This window comes from Argiope bruennichi, chromosome 10 (genome assembly GCF_947563725.1).
Source record: "Argiope bruennichi chromosome 10, qqArgBrue1.1, whole genome shotgun sequence".
NCBI lineage: Eukaryota > Metazoa > Arthropoda > Arachnida > Araneae > Araneidae > Argiope > Argiope bruennichi.
Genome location: NC_079160.1, coordinates 25,868,537 through 25,887,422, shown reverse-complemented (window position 1 = coordinate 25,887,422; position 18,886 = coordinate 25,868,537).

Below are 18,886 nucleotides of genomic sequence, written 5' to 3'. Positions count from 1 at the left end.
GATCGTATCGAATTTTCTGAGTTTCACTTCGGTAACTGTTTCCCTTTCGCCCTTAACTTTTTTACTTTTTACGACTTATTTATCTTTTTAACTTTCTCTTTTATGGCATGTAAAAAAGAGAAAGTACTGTAATAATCATCAATTTCAATTTTGATGGAAACATCTTTTTGAAACCTTTGCAGTTTTTGAACTGTAGAAGTCTCTCTTTCTCTTGGTTTAAAATTAAAATTCCTAAAAAAAAGTTTTTTTTTTTAATAAATATGCTGCTACATCAAATATTTCACAGACATTTTTTATTTATTAATTTAAAAACAGTTTCCCAAGCGCAATCTGGAAGTGAAATCCAAACCAAAGAAAAAGCGTTAACCCTTAACTGGGGAGGTGTAATTTTAGGACTTAACTGGGGAACCGCATTTCATTTACACTCAAATTAAATTTTCTAATGAATGTATTCGTATGAAAAACTGCCAATATATTTTGAGATATTTTTCTTGATATATAAAAATGTTTTAGAAATTTTTCAAAATATATGATCATTGAAAAAAGTAAATGCGTTGGAATATACATTTTCTTCTCAAATTACATGTTACAATAAATAATATTCTTGAAAAAAACATGTTACTTTTTAAATCATATTTTTTTTTACAGTATATGAAAGTATATAGAAGACAATATAATGTAAAATTCAACAATTATATGAAAAATAAAAAAATTGACAATGGGTAAAATTGGTCCTTTTTTTATCGGCTTGTGTGACTTTCATAGCGCAGTTTTCTAGGGCATTTTAAACATATAGGCTAAGAACTAGTATAAAAATCAACCTATAAATTCTGTCTATATATATCTTGGTATATTAATATATTTTACAAATTTTTCAAAATACATTATCACTAGAAAAATTAATTATGTTTGAACATACATATCAGAATCAGTTGAATGCGAACTTTCATCGAAAAACTCTTTTGTACAATTATCCTAATCACTAAAATCACTTTCTGCTTCATTTAAAAGTGTCTGGAGCACTGCTTCATAATAGGATCAGTAAATTGGATGATATTTCGGGGCCCAAGTTTTAGCGCCATCTGCTAAGCCTTGTTTATCACTGGGACTCTAACAGGGAGGTGCGGTCTTAGAGAACGCACTCAAAGAAATAACTGAATTATTTTAAAAAGCATCCACTGAAATCGGTTGAAAAAGTACACGTGTATTGAAGGTCACAAAACAAGAAGCTACAGGGTCAATCCATTCAATTGAGCTAAAAATGTAATAGGGGTGATCGAAAATCCATTGTTAGCGGTCTCACAAACCACACGTCCCCAGTTAAGGGTTAAGATTTCATCGCTTTAAAAAAACAAATATGGGAGAAACAGTTTTTAAAAATATGATGTGTAGATCATACTGTTATAAGAATGATTGTTATAAGAATAATATTCTCTCCCAGAAAATACTTCTGGAATTATGCAGAAAATTTTATCAGATAGCAAAAAAATGTATTTATGCATATTTAATAATATCTGATATTTTACAACGACAAAATTAAATGCATTTCAAAAATAATTTACAAAAAAAAACACATTTCCAATATACACTAAGTGGATATAACATATCAGAACAAGCATTTAAAATATTTTATTTTGTCCGTTTGACGACATTATTTCGGCATATACTGGCGACTTGAATTGTTGAAACTGCAACACTTTTAATTAATTAATTCTTCTAAAAATGTGTCCTATAATATTAAAATAGCACCTGCTTTGCAAGAATGCCGTTAGAGGCACAATAAAATGTTACCAAATTGTTATTCTGCTTTCAACATAACGGTAAGTGCTGCCAGAAAAAAAAAAACTTAACACCAGGAGAAATTTATAATTAAACATTCATCTTTGCACCTTAAGCTGCTTCCAGTAACCTGTCAGCTCTCTTTTCACTTGCGAGTTCCCATAAAATAGAAAAGGCTTAAATCTAAATCCTTCAATCACTCGTAAACTTGAAAAGCGTTAGAAGGTCAAAAAAACAAAGTTGCCCTTCAAACGCAGCAAAAGCTGAGCAGATGGTGATGGGTTGTTGAGTGAAAAATTTCCCTCTTTCCGATAAAGGTTTCGCCCGCTTTATTTATCCCGGTGGTTCTTTTATCAGAGAACAGGTGCCGGAAAAGAGAGCTTGATTTAAAAACATAGCACTCTGTGATCCTTTACTATCTTTTCGATGTAAACCATTTAAGCTTTTCAGGTATTATCCGGTTGATATATAAATGCTATTTTGTGTTTAAAAAAATCTCAGCATGTGAAATGCGCTTCTTTGACGAAGAGTAAGAAATGGTAGTGATGGACCGCAAAGGAAGGAAACGGGGGAAGGGGGGCAAAAACTACCCTCTGATTTTTTGGAAACAAAAATAAAATTGGTTCGAATATTCTAGCTTCGAATTTTTTGCATAATAGGCTTGTTTTGAAACTCGTTCCATACTACTTTCTGGCCGCAGTAGCCTAGTGTTACGGCTTGTGAGCCGTAGGGTTTCAGGTCCGAGACTCCATTCCACCGAAGAACCGACATGTAAGGAGGTCTGCTGCAAGATAAATCCGTCATGACCAAACGTCCTCCCGTTGGTTTGGTGTGGTGTGGAGAGGGGGGTGCCAGCTAAGGTGTCGTCCTCGTCATCTGACCGAGGTTCAAAATTACAAGGTCTGTCCCAAAATAGCCCTAGTATTGCTTTAAACGGGGCGTTAATATAGCTAACTAACTAACTAAACTAGCCTAGTGTTAAGGTCTCGTCTTCGAACCGGGATTAGTCCAAGTTCAAAACCCGATTCCTCTTGTTCTAAGACCTGGAGTACGTTAAATCTGACATCGTAGCCAAAAACTCTCCCGTTGGTGTGGTGCAGAAGTTTGGAAAAGAAGGCATCAACCAGATGTCCCAATTTGAACACGCACTCAGACAGACATACTTCTTGTGAATGGATTTCATGACTTAACAGAAATCTACAAATTTGCTTTAGAGATCACGTATCTAATTTCAACTGTATAGCTCAAAGCGATTTTTGAATAAACTTATTTATAGAGAGACAAGCAGAGTTCCAAAAATTTGTTTTTCGGTCTCAGGGAGAACTAAAACGTGGAGATCCGACAAATTCTCGAGATAAACTTTTTTTTTTTTTTTTTTTTGAAAAATACAATATTTTCTCTTTAAATATTTCGTGTACGAGAAAGTAAAAAAAGTCTGGACCCCAAATTTTTTATAGACTATTAAAATAACATAGCGACTTGAAGTCTAATGCGTATGAAGAAAAATTGTAACTTTTTAACCAAAATTTGTAAACTTATTTTCATATTAAATGAGCTAAAATTAATCGAAAACTAAATTGTGACTTACCTGTTTAATATTTTGGAAACATATGTTATTAAAAGCAATTAAAAAGTTGTTATTCCGTTCAAACAAGTAAACGGCAACCATCGTCATCTGTTTAATTAATATATCACTGTAGACGCAAATAAGTCCGTGTTTCCTTAACCTTTTGTTCCCCTGTAAATACGCACATATACGTACAAAAGCACCTGTCATGTTACGCTTTCTCATAATAAGTGACGATTCGAAAAAACTGTGACAGTGATTGGTGACTTGTAAAACATCCAACAATCGCTGCTGCACCAAAGCAAGGATGGATCACATTTCAACTGACCTTATTGATTCCTACTGCGAAATGATGATGCCAGCGATTGAAAAACCCTGATATCACGGCTGATTTAAAAATTAATCTATCACCAATGGAATGCGGCGATTTATTTGAAAATATAAACCTAACTTTTGAACTATTAGGTCTTCAAGCTTCCAGATTTCGGTAACATATATTAAGTTCGACGATAACATCTTTGTATCACTTCGCTCATTTCTTTTAACACTAAGAAAAATACTCAATTAAGTTGACTGTAAATTTATTAATTTTCATTTATACTCATGATGGACACTCTCTCAAGAGATCACTGAAGATTTAGGTGTCACAATCAAATCTCCAAACAGCGGATCCTAGCGACTCTATACATTTACACAAATAAAAAAACAGAGACAAAATTTGCAATAAACACTCTTTTAGCCAATCACAAGAGCCCAACGCCCCGCTTTCGTTCTTATTAAGAAGGGTTGAACAAGCTGGGCTTTCTGTGATGGAGAATCACATGTCATTTATCGTTATTACTAAACAATATTGCCACATTGAAAATAAATAAATAATGAAACTTCTATGAAATAAATTATACAACTTCTTATATAGAACATTATTAAATGCATGTGGACTGAGGTTTAATATCTCAAGCCTCGGCCTCGTCATCTGGCCGCAGTTTGAAAACCGCGAAGTTCATCCCAAAATAGTCTTCATATTGCCGCATTGAAAAGAGGCAGTGGACTTTCCATGGCCGAATGGTCATAGCACTGATCTCATAATCAAGAGATTGTAAGTTCGAATCCCTCTAGAGACAATGCGATCCACAGTTTGTGTAAATATTTAATTCCTTGATTTTATGTTTCCCTTTATTTCATATCCCAGAAGATTCTGGACATTTCTTTAGTTTACCAGGCAAGTGTTCTGGACTTTTCTGATTGTCTCCAGAAAATTATTCTGGAACTTTTCCTGCTAGTATAAAAGCAGAAGATTTGTCAGTCACTGTGTTCTCAGTTCAGAGTTGAGTTAATAAATTGGTTTAGCTCTACTTCTTGTGTGTGTGTGTCATTGCGTTCCACATTAAAGTATCTATATATGGCTGTCAAAAAGGGCCCTTAATATAACTTGACTAAACTAAAATAAACTTACTTTCCAAGTTTTCATTTTTTATTCAGCCACTTAAGTTCTATTCTAAAACACAAAGAAACAAAAAAAAATCTGCATGTAAATGATGCAAACGATTTTGTCGATTTAATGTACAGTAATTAATCAATTATTGATTAGAATCAAAATCTCCTTTACCAAAAAGATAATTTTTAATATGGTGGCAGTTCTTGTGTGCATCGAATAATTATTTTGTACAACAGATTCCAACAAATGAGCGGGAAAACATTCATTACAGCAGGTATTATTATTTTTCGTAACTATCAAGTTGGAAATTGCAAAAAAATTTAATATATTAACGAAAATATTCATGTAAAACCGAAATCCAGTCTTACGGAGAGTAATGCCAATAAATTGAGAAAATTAATATATCCGAAAGAGCTGACATATAATCTTTTCACAAGAGAAATATTTAATGAACTGAGAGATGAATACTTGGGCTTAATTCACATTATATGATAATTATACAAATCAAGAAATTATATGTTTTAATTGAATAATTACAAAATCAAACAATTTCAATCCTGTAAATCTCATTTTGTTTATAACACTGACAAAATATCATTTAATTTCCGAATTTGTTTGTATTTAATACGGAAATGTTAATTGAAGTGTGCTTTTGGGAATTAAATTGTGAACTCTGGCCAAAGCAAGCCTTGTTATGCCTTTTAGACACTACAAGTTTTGAAGACCCTTTCATCTCTTTCGAACTTCAAAAATCAGAATTTTTAAAAATTTTAATCTAACAAGCGGTTTTTAAATAAATATTGCTACAAATTGTAAAAACAAAATATTTAATTAATGATCACCTTCAAGAAGTTTGATTTCGCTTTGAAAAAAAAAAATCGAGCTTGAAAAAAAAAAAAAAAAAACAGTTTAAACAAAATGGTACAAAATACAAAACTATTTTTATACCAAATTTTTCTTTAAAATTTATTTTTAATACAAAATTTACTAAAACTGTTGACTTTTGAGTTAGTCAATTAGCTGTAAAAAAATTGATCCGTACAAATCCGAAAGCAAATTTCAAAGCAAAAAGAAAATCTTAAAAATAATATTCTGAAATTAAAATGACATTTGATTTTAATCTGAAAAATATGAATACACAGTCTTTTCTTTTAATCAGATGAAAGCACGATATTAAATTATCAAGAAAATACTGAAAACAATATCTCATTATTTCCTAAAGTTGCGGAACTACCAAATAATCTCTTATTTTACCTGTTCGAAAATCCGTCCCATAACAGTGCATATGCCGCTCATAATGGAGGTGCTTAGTCAGAATTTCTTTTGTGTAGAATCCAGTTTTATCCGGTTTGGGATCACACTATAATGACCTGAAATTGGAGATGAATGGCAACTTTTCTTCAGGCCACGGCCATTCAGAAAAAAAATTGGTAAAAAAAAGGTTTATTTCACTAAAATTCCCTCATTGTCTCAAAAAATAAAATAGGCATAGTGCAAATCATCATTCTTATATTAGCATTTGTGATTCCACATTTTGAGTGATAATTTACTAAGATATTTTCGGAGTTTTTCTATATGTTTTTAAAATATGCACAGTAAATGCAGTATAGCAATTTAACATAATAAAGGTTAAATAGAAGTGAACTATAGCATTATTTTTTGGAAAATGAGAAAAGATTTTAAGAATAATATTTATATAACTTTATTCAAAACTTCATTTCATATAATTTTCTCTATTTCCTTTTGTACTCTTTAAAAAACACGTGGTCTAAACTCAAACAAATAGAAATGTCAATTATGTCAGAAGAATATCTTAAATTATGAGGTAAATATTTTCGAATTCATTTTGGTCATCGAAAATTCTGTGAACTTTATTATGGTGAAGTACGTTTTTGCAAAAGCAATACACTTTTTCAAGTAATCCATTTTGTCTTTTGGCAATAATAACCAAAATTACTTCTATTAGAATTTTTAAATTACTTCTGAATTTAAAATAAAAATGCTGAAACAAAACTGAAGCCGTAAAAAAAAAATGTAAGAATGAGTTACTAAGAAACAAATAAAATTATAACTAAAAAAACAAAAAAAATATTCCACAAACTAAAGTTTCACATTTTTTTTTATTTTTTTTTCAGCTTAGAACAATTCTTTTTGTCTACACTCATTTTTCATTGCAAACGATTTGAAGAGCGCAATCCCATTGGTCATCGATCCATGAGAACAATGACTTACTTTTCCTTCCCATGCGCAGGCGCTTTTTAGGAGATCGGAAGTCGAATAATGTCACCTGCTTCCGAGTCCTGATGTTCGTAATGGGAGTGACGCAATAATTGAGATCGCGACCGAAAGGATTATTTTAGAAACACCTGGTGTGGATTGAACACGTGAGTGGGTGCCACCACGGGAAAGTGGGACGCTTCTGTTCTGTGTTTAATACCCCTATTATCCGCAGCTTAGCAACCTTCCCAGGTGTAATTTATTTTCAGAATATTCTTTTAGAAATGAAAGAATATTCTGAAGAAATGGATGTGGAAAAGAAGAAAATGAACTATAATCTTTTTCAATAAGGATAATAATAGCATAAGTCCAACCATTAAAAATTCATTATCATTGTGTAAGAGTTCTATTTAGTCTCCTTTTTTTTTGTGGAAGTTCTTTAATTTAAAACTGTTTGCATAATATGAGGTTTCAAAGATTATATTCTTTTTTTTATTTTAAAGCTGTTCTTTTACCTTTTATTAAACTTATTATTGTTCGTAAATACAATAATTGTCAAAAGTTAGATGCCATTAGTGAGCAATTCGTAATTTGTTCTTTTCTACTTAGAATTCAAAAATGAATTCCTTTTGATATATGCTTTTTAAATTAATGGAATCAAACCAATTATTTAGATATTTTTTTGTGTTTTGAAGAAGTAGATTAGAAGTATAATTAGAATTTAATTTAAATAGCTGAAATTCCAGCGCCATTGTTCAAAACAGGATTGAATTATTTCCTCCTTTTTTGGTGAAATTATGCAGTTTAAAATTATTTTATCACATTAATAATTTGGCAACAATTTTTTAAATGCGAGATGAATTATAGGAACTTCTCCAAAACGCTGATTTGGATTTGAATGTAGCTTAAGGTCAGTGTTAAATTACTTTTATTGCTTTATGCATATGATAGACAACTTGAATGTAATAATTTCAGGAAATTAATTTTATTATTTATTTGGAATAGTAGTGATGTTTTGATATTAGAGGTTGATAGATAACTTGCGTTAGCAAATTTCTTCCAAATGTCAGAAGAGTAACTACAAGTGAAAATTTCAAATAGGAATAGACAAAAAATTTGACGTTTAAGCCTACATTAGAATTTGAAAATTCTTGTATAAGTGTTCCCAAAGAATAATCAAAAGAGTAATGAGTAAAGAAATGACATTTATATTGACCATTATATTTATACTGTCATGTACTTATTTAAAATTCGAACTTGCCAATTAAATTTTTTAAAATGTTTTAAAGTGTTTATACTTTTTATTTTATCGCATTTCAATTTCTTAATGTATTTCTTAATAATGAAGATGACAAGAGAATTCTTATGTTGCAAATATTGTTTTATATTCCAGCTCAACATAGCCTTTATTGTGTATATAGAGTGGAATCAATTCACTTGCAGTTACAGTCACAGGGAAAAAAGTAACTGCTTATGCTATCTGTCATCTAATTGCTCACTATATTATGTTGAGAGGTGTAGTCATGTCTGATTTTCTTTTCCAAAATGTAATGAATTACAAAATTAACCGATCAAAATGTTGGAAATATTTAGAACATTCATTTTGGCGGTCGTTTTGGACAATGTTTCTAAGAATCATTTGATTGAAAGCAGGAAATAAATAATTCGCTTTTGTGAGCAGCAAAGGATTTCACACTTTAATAAACTGATCATTACGTTTCCCGGCTGCATTTTAAAGCGATTTTTTTACAGCATTTTTGATATTGCAGAACATTGAACTCAATAAGCGAATTTTTATTAGGCCTGAAAATATATTACTGGTGTTATTTGCATAATACGATTAGTTTTAAATAATAATAATATCACTTTTAATATATATAACTTTATATTTAATTTAAATATTTCTTTATATTTAATATATATCTATCACTTTTTATTATGTTAGTATATTTAATAATTATTCGACTTTTATTAGTAAAATTTGCTTATTAGAAAAATACGCTGTCATAATCGAGTTCTGCAACATATATTTTTCCTTTAATTTTTTTGTATTGATTTGAAATAATTACTTTATTGGGAAGTCTTTTCATAGATATTTTAAAATTTATTTCTTGAACACAATTAGGGATTGCAATACCGGTATACCGGGATACCGAATACCGGTATTTTGAGCCATTTTACAATTTTGTAATACCGGTATTCACAAGTTTAAATACCGGTTTTTCGGTATTTACTCGAAATTTTTTAAATTGTCTAAACTATATGTTCAGGGATCGCCAACATAGCAAAATAGTATACGTTTTTGTTTTTATGCCTTCCTAACGGGCTAAATTAATTAGCTAATTAAGGGCTTAATTAATTGCTTAAATCTAAATTAGAGAAACATGGATTATCCCTGAAAGAAGATATTGTATCCATAACGACTAATGGAGCAACAGTTATGAAAAAATTTGGAAAGTTGATTGGTGCAAATCAGCAATTGTGCTATGCTCATGGATTTCAATTAGGAGTAATAGATGTATTATTCCAAAAAAATAAAGAACAGAAGAATCCAAATATTGTGGATATAGAAACTTCGGATTCCGACATTGAAGAGAGTAAGAGTGAGAGTGATATTGACAATGAAGATAATGACAATGTAATTGTGGAAGAAGATATTGCTAATGAGGATGAAATATTAACCCATCAAGAATTGCTTCCTATAATTTATAAAGTTCGAAAAATTGTTAATATATTTAAACGTTCCCCTAAAAAAATGCCATATTACAAAAATATATACTAACTGAAAATAAAACAGAATATATGTTAATAATAGATTCTAAGACACGTTGGAACAGTTTACTCCTAATGATGGAACAATTTTTGAAATTTAGAAATCCAATCCAAAAAGCAATAATCGACTTAAACCTGTAAATTAATTTTTCAGATAATGAATTCGACTTAATATCCAGAACTATATCAACTCTACTTCCAATAAAACTGACTATAGAGGCATTGTGTCGGAGAAATTGTAATTTATCAACAGCTAATGCAACAATAAATTTCATTTTGCAATCATGAAAGAACAACACATATCACTATCTGAAGAATTATATATTACATTGAAAAATCGCACAGAAGAAAGGCATATAGAAATAGAATATGTATTATGGTATTTACATAGTTATAATGATTTTAAAAATGAAAACGGAAAAGAAAAGAAAATAATAAATTCAAATCTGATTAAGTTTATAGTAAATTTTCTTATAATTTTTTACTCACAAACCTATCCACATACAGAAGAATTCGGTTCAATTATCGAAGATTATGATGTCACTACTGTCGATAATGAAAAGGATCTCTTGGACAAAAATTAGAATTAGCGATAGATAAAAAAATTTCAACGAACCAAAATACAATACAGAAATCAGCTATATCCAAAACCATCCGACGAGAAATCGATTTATTTGAAGATGAGGGATTTAGAGGTAAATACTTGGAAAAAGTATATCGCGCATTGCTAACAGTACCACCAACTAGCGTAGATGGCGAAAGAGCGTTTTCGACAGCTGGTAATTTTTACACAAAATTACTTTTCAGGCTTAATGACAGTGCAATTGATGCATTATGTTTTTTAAGACCACATTTCCAAAATTTGTAATAGTACCACAGACTGAATAGTGATATTTACACTTTTTTTTGTGATTTAAATAAGTAATTTGTTCTTTTACTTTTTTGTAATTCTTTATATACTGTTATAATTTATAAGTTACATATTATTGTTTGTGATATTTACACTCTCTTATAAAACTGGCAAATAAAACAAAGAAGAAACTCCTTGTTTTCTTTCTTTTTCTAAAATTTCTAATACCGGTATTAAAACCGGTATCCCGGTATTCAGATTTAAAAAATACCGAATACCGGTATTGAAATTTTGGTCCGGTATTGCAATCCCTAAACACAATATAATTTTTAAAAATCATTTACAATTCTAATATTATTTATTATATTTTATAAAGAAATGTTTATTAAAAGAAAACATAATCCATTAATTTAAAATTCTTCGAATTATTAAGATTGCCTATCCATTTGCCAATCTACTCTTATACAATGGGAAAGTGATGAAATTATCGAAAATATGACCTCGAAATTTTGATAAATATCTATGGCTTAGACGTTTTTGAATTAAAAACATATTCTTAGAATTAAGTTTGTCGTTATGCCTATTCTCACATTCTAAGTATATTTATAATAAATTTGGTAGTTCTAGGTCAAACAACCTGTCTTGTAGAATGTCTATACACAAAGAGAAAAATATAAAAACGCATTCTTTTTTATTAGTAGTAGAGGCAATGCATTATAAAGTAAAAACTAATAAATGAAAATAATAATAATAAAAACTTCCATTTTAATGGACGAGTAAACGAATGTTTTTAAAAACTATTTTTCTGAGCTTGTTACGCACACACACACACACACACACACACACACACACACACACACACACAAAACGATGCTTCTGACAAAACCAACCACTAACTATTTCTTTTTCCTCAATTTCACGATTCACAGCGCATTGAATAGGAATATCCTAGTTATAATTGGCAAAAACCCACTATCCGAACAAGAAAGAATTTCCCGCCGAGTCCCATCATCATCCAGCACGACACTGTGAAAGTGACCTTTACTGACTGGCGACCATGCGTGTAAGGAAACCAGTTTCACAGAGATTAACGGGTTTTGCAATAGCAGACATGTTGCTTCGCCACCGTTTAAAACGCGTGCTTGTAATAAAACTAAGCCCTCGGTGACATTTGGTATACAACGTGATGTGTCAGTTTGAGTTTTGCAAATTTATGTTTCGCATTCTCACTTCCAGAGGAGAGAATGGCATTTTTTGGATGAATTCAGTATTTTGTGATTCTAAATCATGCATATCGTAAGGCTACTATTTTAATAAATGGTCAATTTATTCAACATGTTATTGATTTATAATAATTACTTTCTTTATTTTGATAGCTTTATAAAAATATATTTTCATTTATTTAAAAAATATTTATTTAAAAATAAAGTAATATAATTCATGAACAACTAACTATAATTATTTATAAATGATTTTCTTATTTCCTGTTCGGCTTTTCTATGAAATGACATCAACTTCAGTTGGTTTTACGAATTAATCGTTTGGTTCTTATTTTTAATTATTTAATCTGGTGCCACAAAGAATCTCGAGAATATCGTTTGGTGCTTTCGAATTTTTTTAAAAATTTTAATTATCTTGCTTTTGTAATATGCAACTTATATTTATTCTTTTAATAATAGCTTCAAATATCAGTATTCAAATTATTATGACCGATTATAAACAAAAATTAAATTTCACTCAAATATACTAACAAATAATTATTTTGTAGTATCTGTCAAAAATCAAATGATTACCAAAATGAAAAATAACTTAGTTAATTACTGAATATTTAATATTTCAATATATTTTTAAAAGCAATTATTTATACTATAATTTATTGAATTAATGATTTAAAGAATTCATTGTAAATGCACACTGCAATATTAATATTTAATTATTCATAAACTGTACTTTTTATTTTTTACAAATTTATTTATGTGATAACTAAGCTAAAATCATTTTTTAGGTGATTTGTCTACAAACCTCCTTCAGGGTTTAGAAAGTTGAATACTTTACTTAGTCAGAAATTAAGTGTTTAGGAAATGGTTTTGAATATCTGTTGAAAATAAAACGGATGGTTTTTATTACCGAAGAATTATTTATAACAAAGAAATCGAATATCGTTTTAGTTAAGACTTTAATATTTCATTTAATAAATGAAGTTCTCACATTTTTTTAATTCAAAGAAAATATTTTATTTTGAAAAGATTATTAAAATTCAATTTTAAATGTTTTCTTGAAACATTGCATATTCAGGTCTTGTTTAAAATTTTCGTACAAATGTTATATAAGTGTAATGTAAACGAGTCTTCTAATAAATATAACTTCGAAAAGAATGTATTGTAATAAATACGCTTACCAATCCCTTGGGAATTAAAATTTACATTATGTTATTTAAAAAATTTAGCAACAGACAATGCAGAGCTATCGGAAAATTGTAATGGTATGAGAAATTTTAAAAAAATTATATGAAAATTAGAATTTGTCTATAAAATAATACCAAATTGAACTCAAAAGTAACTGTCATAAATGAATAGCAGGGTTTCTTTTATTTGTTATCAACCAGGATTTTCCATAAAAATATAGAAATTTGATATGTCGCTGAAACTTCATAAAACACTGTCATAGAATTGTTTTTACACTTTTGTATATGAATAAACAAAGAACTTTTGTAATCGTCAAAAAATTCGAACTCAAGATTTTGGAGAATCTCCATGTTTCATACCTCCTTGAATTCAAAAAATACATTTTTTTAAAATTATATCTGACTTTCTGTTTGTAGCCATGATAATTCAAGATGCTTTGAGCTAAGAGAATGAAATTTGGTGCTTGATTCTTAAACAAATTTATAGATTTTTTTTTATCAAATACTGAACACGAAATCCATTCGTAGTAAATCTGGTTGTCAGAGTAAAATAGAATACAATAATTACAAAACGTAAAGAGCTAGATGGATAAAATTTGGTATGTAGCTTTAACATATAAAATGTAAATACGTATCAAATATTGAACCAAACAATCAATGGATAGAAAATCTTTTGGTCTTTACTGTTACATGCACATAAATGCGATAACTCTAAAACAAAATGATTTAAATAAATGAAATTTGATATGTGATCTTTTTAAATAAAATGGGGTTCTCTGTTCAATTTTGGTTTCAATTGGTCGAAAAAAGTGACAAAATTACGTATTTGATTTACTTCTCTGTATTACGAAGCACAAAACTTATGTTCGAGAATTTGTAAATTATGATTTGCATACGTTAGGTGTTGATGATTCATGTTTTATTTTAAACAGTTGATATTTACAAACAAACATTTATTCTTCCTAAGTATATAAATGTGTCGAATTTTGTAACTGCATACATCCAATCATTGCAAAAGCTCATTTTGATCATTTCTATTATAAATACACAGTTCGAGATATAATAATAATAATTTGCTTTATTCTTAATACTTTGAGGTTAAAAAATTTCGGCGAAGTCATTCAAACGATTTTCCATTTTTTGTTTGCTTTAATTGTTCTCTTTCGTCTTCTATTTAATTTTTCAGAACCCAAACGATTTTTTTTTGTATTTTTAATAGCACTAATATTTAAAGCATTTCAGCGATCATAACGAAACGGGCTCTAATAATAAAAATTATTTTTTTAAAATATCTGTTTATTTCATTATTTATTGTATTAATATTTAAAACATTTCAGCGAACATAACGAAGCTAGCTTTATAAATAAAAATTACCTTTAAAAAACTTGTTATTCGTTTCATTCTTTTTCTGTGTTCGTACTTATTTTTCGAAAAGATCATTCCTGTCGAATTCTCGGTATTTTATCCCGAAACGTTACCTTTTCTTTTCCCCGATTCACTGGCACTCTGCCTTCCATTCAGAGCGCGGAAAAGGGGTCGATGCCCACCCAGATGAGCTGCGGATCAGTCCGCTTGGAACCGGTTCCCGCCGGATCTTCATCCAAAAGGTGGTGGCATCACATTTACTCGAAGAGCAATTCACAAGGAGAAATGGGGAACTTCATTGTGCTCCCGCGTTTCGGGAGTTTTTGGTGATGGCGTTCGACATTTTTTTCTCGCTTTTTTTTTCCTACATAATTTTTTGCTACATTATTAGAAGATGGTTTCTTTTGGAAATAAAGGAACCTTTTTTTGATAAATTATGCTGTAGAAATTACCTATTAATGTTTTTGATAATCAAATTTAAATTCTAATTCTCAGTGTCAGATTTAAATGTTTCTAATTATCAACATCAGATTAATGTATTTATTAAGACATTTATATTCGTTGTTTGATGCAATATTTACTTACAAAAATTGATTATAGAGGAAATAAAAAACAAGGGTTTTTCATTTCCGGGAGAAATGAAAACGAGTTTTAAAATATCAGATTTTTTTTTATAATTCCTTTAATGTTTTGGATTTTTTTTCCTTGTGGAAAATATAAAAAAAGAAACAAAATGTCACTTACAAAATAATTGTGCCATTTTTTAAGAAATAATTATCGGATACGGATTTTGTTTACGGATACACTATTGTTTACGGATTTATTATTGTTTATTATTTTTTACTTCTCATAATATAGCAGTATTTTTAACATCCTGACCAAATTATTACATTTTTAGTATTTTATGGTTGAAAGTTAATTATGATCGAAAAATATTTATTTCAAATTTATTGCATATTTTTTAGATAAGATCAACAAAATTTTACATAGATTCCTGCATTAGAATAAAATGAAAAATAAATAAATAAAACAGGAATTTATTTATGCTTCAGATCAATTCAAAATTAGTCAGAAATTTCATAAAAATTCATATCGAGTTTTAATTTAAGAACTTAAATTTTTTTTATTAAAAAAAGTGTTTAACATCATTTCGGGCTGGTATTTTTTCTGCAAATTATATTTTGCATTAAGCACATAATAGAAAAGTAAGATTCAATCAAGTTAGACTGATCATGCCTTGTAGGGTTGATCATCTGTCTGTCTATATATTAACAAATATGTTAATGTGATAAAAAATAAAATTAGAAAAGTAAAAAATAAATAACCGAAGCTCAAAATGTTGATTTTTCAGCAACATTGCAGCCCTACATGAAATTTTGTACCCAGGTGGTAGAAAAGGAGACACTCAAAATCCATACTTTGTTTTTTCACTGTTCAGTAAAGTACAAAATGGAGCATATTGTGTAAGTATATGAGAGCACTCCCGCTGTCATTTTTAACTTTTTGTATACTAAGTACACAAAGAGAAAGTAATGAAATACTCTAAATATATGACAGAAAGAATTTGATTAATCTTCGCATTTCAAATTGCAAAATACATTTTAGGAATTATGTCTCTCTATGAACACTATTAATAAAAAAATTTTTAAAAATAGCTAAATGGATTAAATTTGGTATGAAATCTCAATATCAAATTTTTAGTTTTCGTTCAAATTTTGAACGAAATCAGTTCAAAAGCAATTTGCATGTCTATCCAAGTGCAAATAAGCACTATAACTACAAAGTTTAAAGAGTTAAATGAACACATTTTTGGGATTTTGCATGTGTAAATGTAAACAAGTAAACTCAGAAAATGTTTTTGTTTAGAGGGATAAAATTTAAAATGTGGCCTTAAAACAAAATGTGTAAATTTTTTTTCAAATTTTGAACAAATACATTTTATAAGAAGTTATCTGTCTGTTTTCTATAATCTTTAAAAAGGTGTAAAAATCAGTTTTATGCGAATATATTTTCTAGATTTATTGTATAAAGAACAAATCTCACATAGTTTTATTTAATTAAAATTATCATTAAAGTTTCTAAAACATCGCTGCGAAATACACATTTCCCTTCCAAAGTATATCTGTGCCAAATTTAGCAGTTGTAAAGCAAATAGCCGTCAACACACATACAATCGTAAATTCTCTTTCATCTTTCTTTATTCAATGTATACACACATACTTTTTCATTTAATTATCACCACGAAGATATTCTTCATTTAAAAGAAACACAAAGTAAATTTGATTCAGAACTTTTTCGATGCACATATCAGTAAATACGAACAGGAAAATGAAGAAAATGGCAACCCAAAGAAAATTTATTTCAGTTAAATAAAAGCAAAGAAAGTAAGTTTGTAAAATTTTTTTTATTTGAATTATTTGAGCAAGACGAACTAAAAAATAAAACATTTTTATTTCAATATTTTCTTTTCAAAATTAATAGGTATTTAGATGAATGCCCTTAAAAAAACATTAGAAAAAAAGTTTACGTAATTTTTCCATTCTAGAATTCACTTGTAGTAATTCTTTTGCCCAGACTTGCGGTATAAATTTTGCTGCTGCCAGGTTTCATTTTGATTGATACGATCTTAGAGTCCCCACGGTTTTAAAATTCCATGCCGCTAAGTGGGGCAGAGTTGCCATTCCCTTACCTGCTAATCGAAAAACTTGCCCTACTTTGCTTCGTTTCCATTCATGACGAATGTGCTGCGAGGAAGTAACTGATGGAAAAGAAATGTAAACTTCCTAGAAAACACGCGGAAATCGTAATTGGTAATAACTAATCGGTGAATTTCTAGAATACTCCAATGTTTTTAAATATTTACCGTAATTTTATTGCTATTGTTATGGTTAGATATTATAAGTTCACACTATATGGCCAAACATTTTATTTTTTCTTATGCAAAGAATCAGTGGCAGATTTAATTATTTTGCTATTCTAGGTTGTATACATTATGAACCCTTCTTTCAATAACTGGTCAGTACAGTTTTACAATTCAAAACATTTTTAATTTACATGTTGATGATATTGATGACATTTTTTAGTTTAAATAAAAAATTAATAATAATAATTAAAATATATATATTAGAATATTATTAATCTTAACTGGATATTAATTAATAATTTTCTTTATTAAATATAAAAGCTAGAAGGAATGTTAATAATATATAAGCTAGAAGAAATATTAGCAATATGTAATTAAGCTAAGCTATATTAGTATATTATTAATCATTAACTGGATATTAATTAATTATTTTCTTTATTACAAATAAAAGCTGAAAGGACTTTTAATAATATATAAGCTATAATTAAGCTAAGCTTTTCTTTATTACAAATAAAAGCTAGAAGTAATGTTAATAATATATAACCTAGAAGGAATGTTAATGATATATAACTAAGCTAAGCTTTTCTTTATTACAAATGAAAGCTAGAAGGAATGTTAATAATATATAAGCTAGAAGGAATATTAATGATTTATAACTAAGCTAAGCTTTTCTTTATTACAAATAAAAGCTGGAAGGAATGTTAATAATATATAAGCTAGAAGGAATATTAATGATATATAACTAAGCTAAGCTTTTCTTTATTACAAATAGAAGCTGGAAGGAATGTTAATAATATATAAGCTAGAAGGAATATTAATGATATATAACTAAGCTAAGCTTTTCTTTATTACAAATAAAAGCTGGAGGGAATGTTAATAATATATAAGCTAGAAGGAATATTAATGATATATAACTAAGCTAAGCTTTTCTTTATTACAAATAAAAGCTGGAAGGAATGTTAATAATATATAAGCTAGAAGGAATGTTAATAATATATAAGCTAGAAGGAATATTAATGATATATAACTAAGCTAAGCTTTTCTTTATTACAAATAAAAGCTGGAAGGAATGTTAATAATATATAAGCTAGAAGGAATGTTAATAATATATAAGCTAGAAGGAATATTAATGATATATAACTAAGCTAAGCTTTTCTTTATTACAAATAAAAGCTAGAAGGAATGTTAATAATACATGCTAGAAGGAATATTAATAATATGTAACTAAGCTAAGCTATATTAGTATATTATTAATCGTTAACTGGATATTAATAATTAACTATTTTCTTTATTACAAATAAAGGCATATAACTATTATGATAGATTAGAAAGAAATATTAAATTTCAAACAAATATAACATTAAAAATTATCATTTTACACGGCATGTCTAATGAGATATAATATAACTAAATAAATACTATTAACATCGCAATTTAATATAAATAAATAATTTATTTAGTAATGCAATGGAAGTACACATTCTAGTCCTAACATTTCATAATTAATAGGATTTCTGTTTCTTTTACAAATGGCATTTTTTTATTCGACCTACCTACGACCCCTTCTCAGCCCAGCAGCCCTATAAAATTTTACTGTTGAAACAGCTTCATTCAGTGGTGGGAGGGTGGTCTGC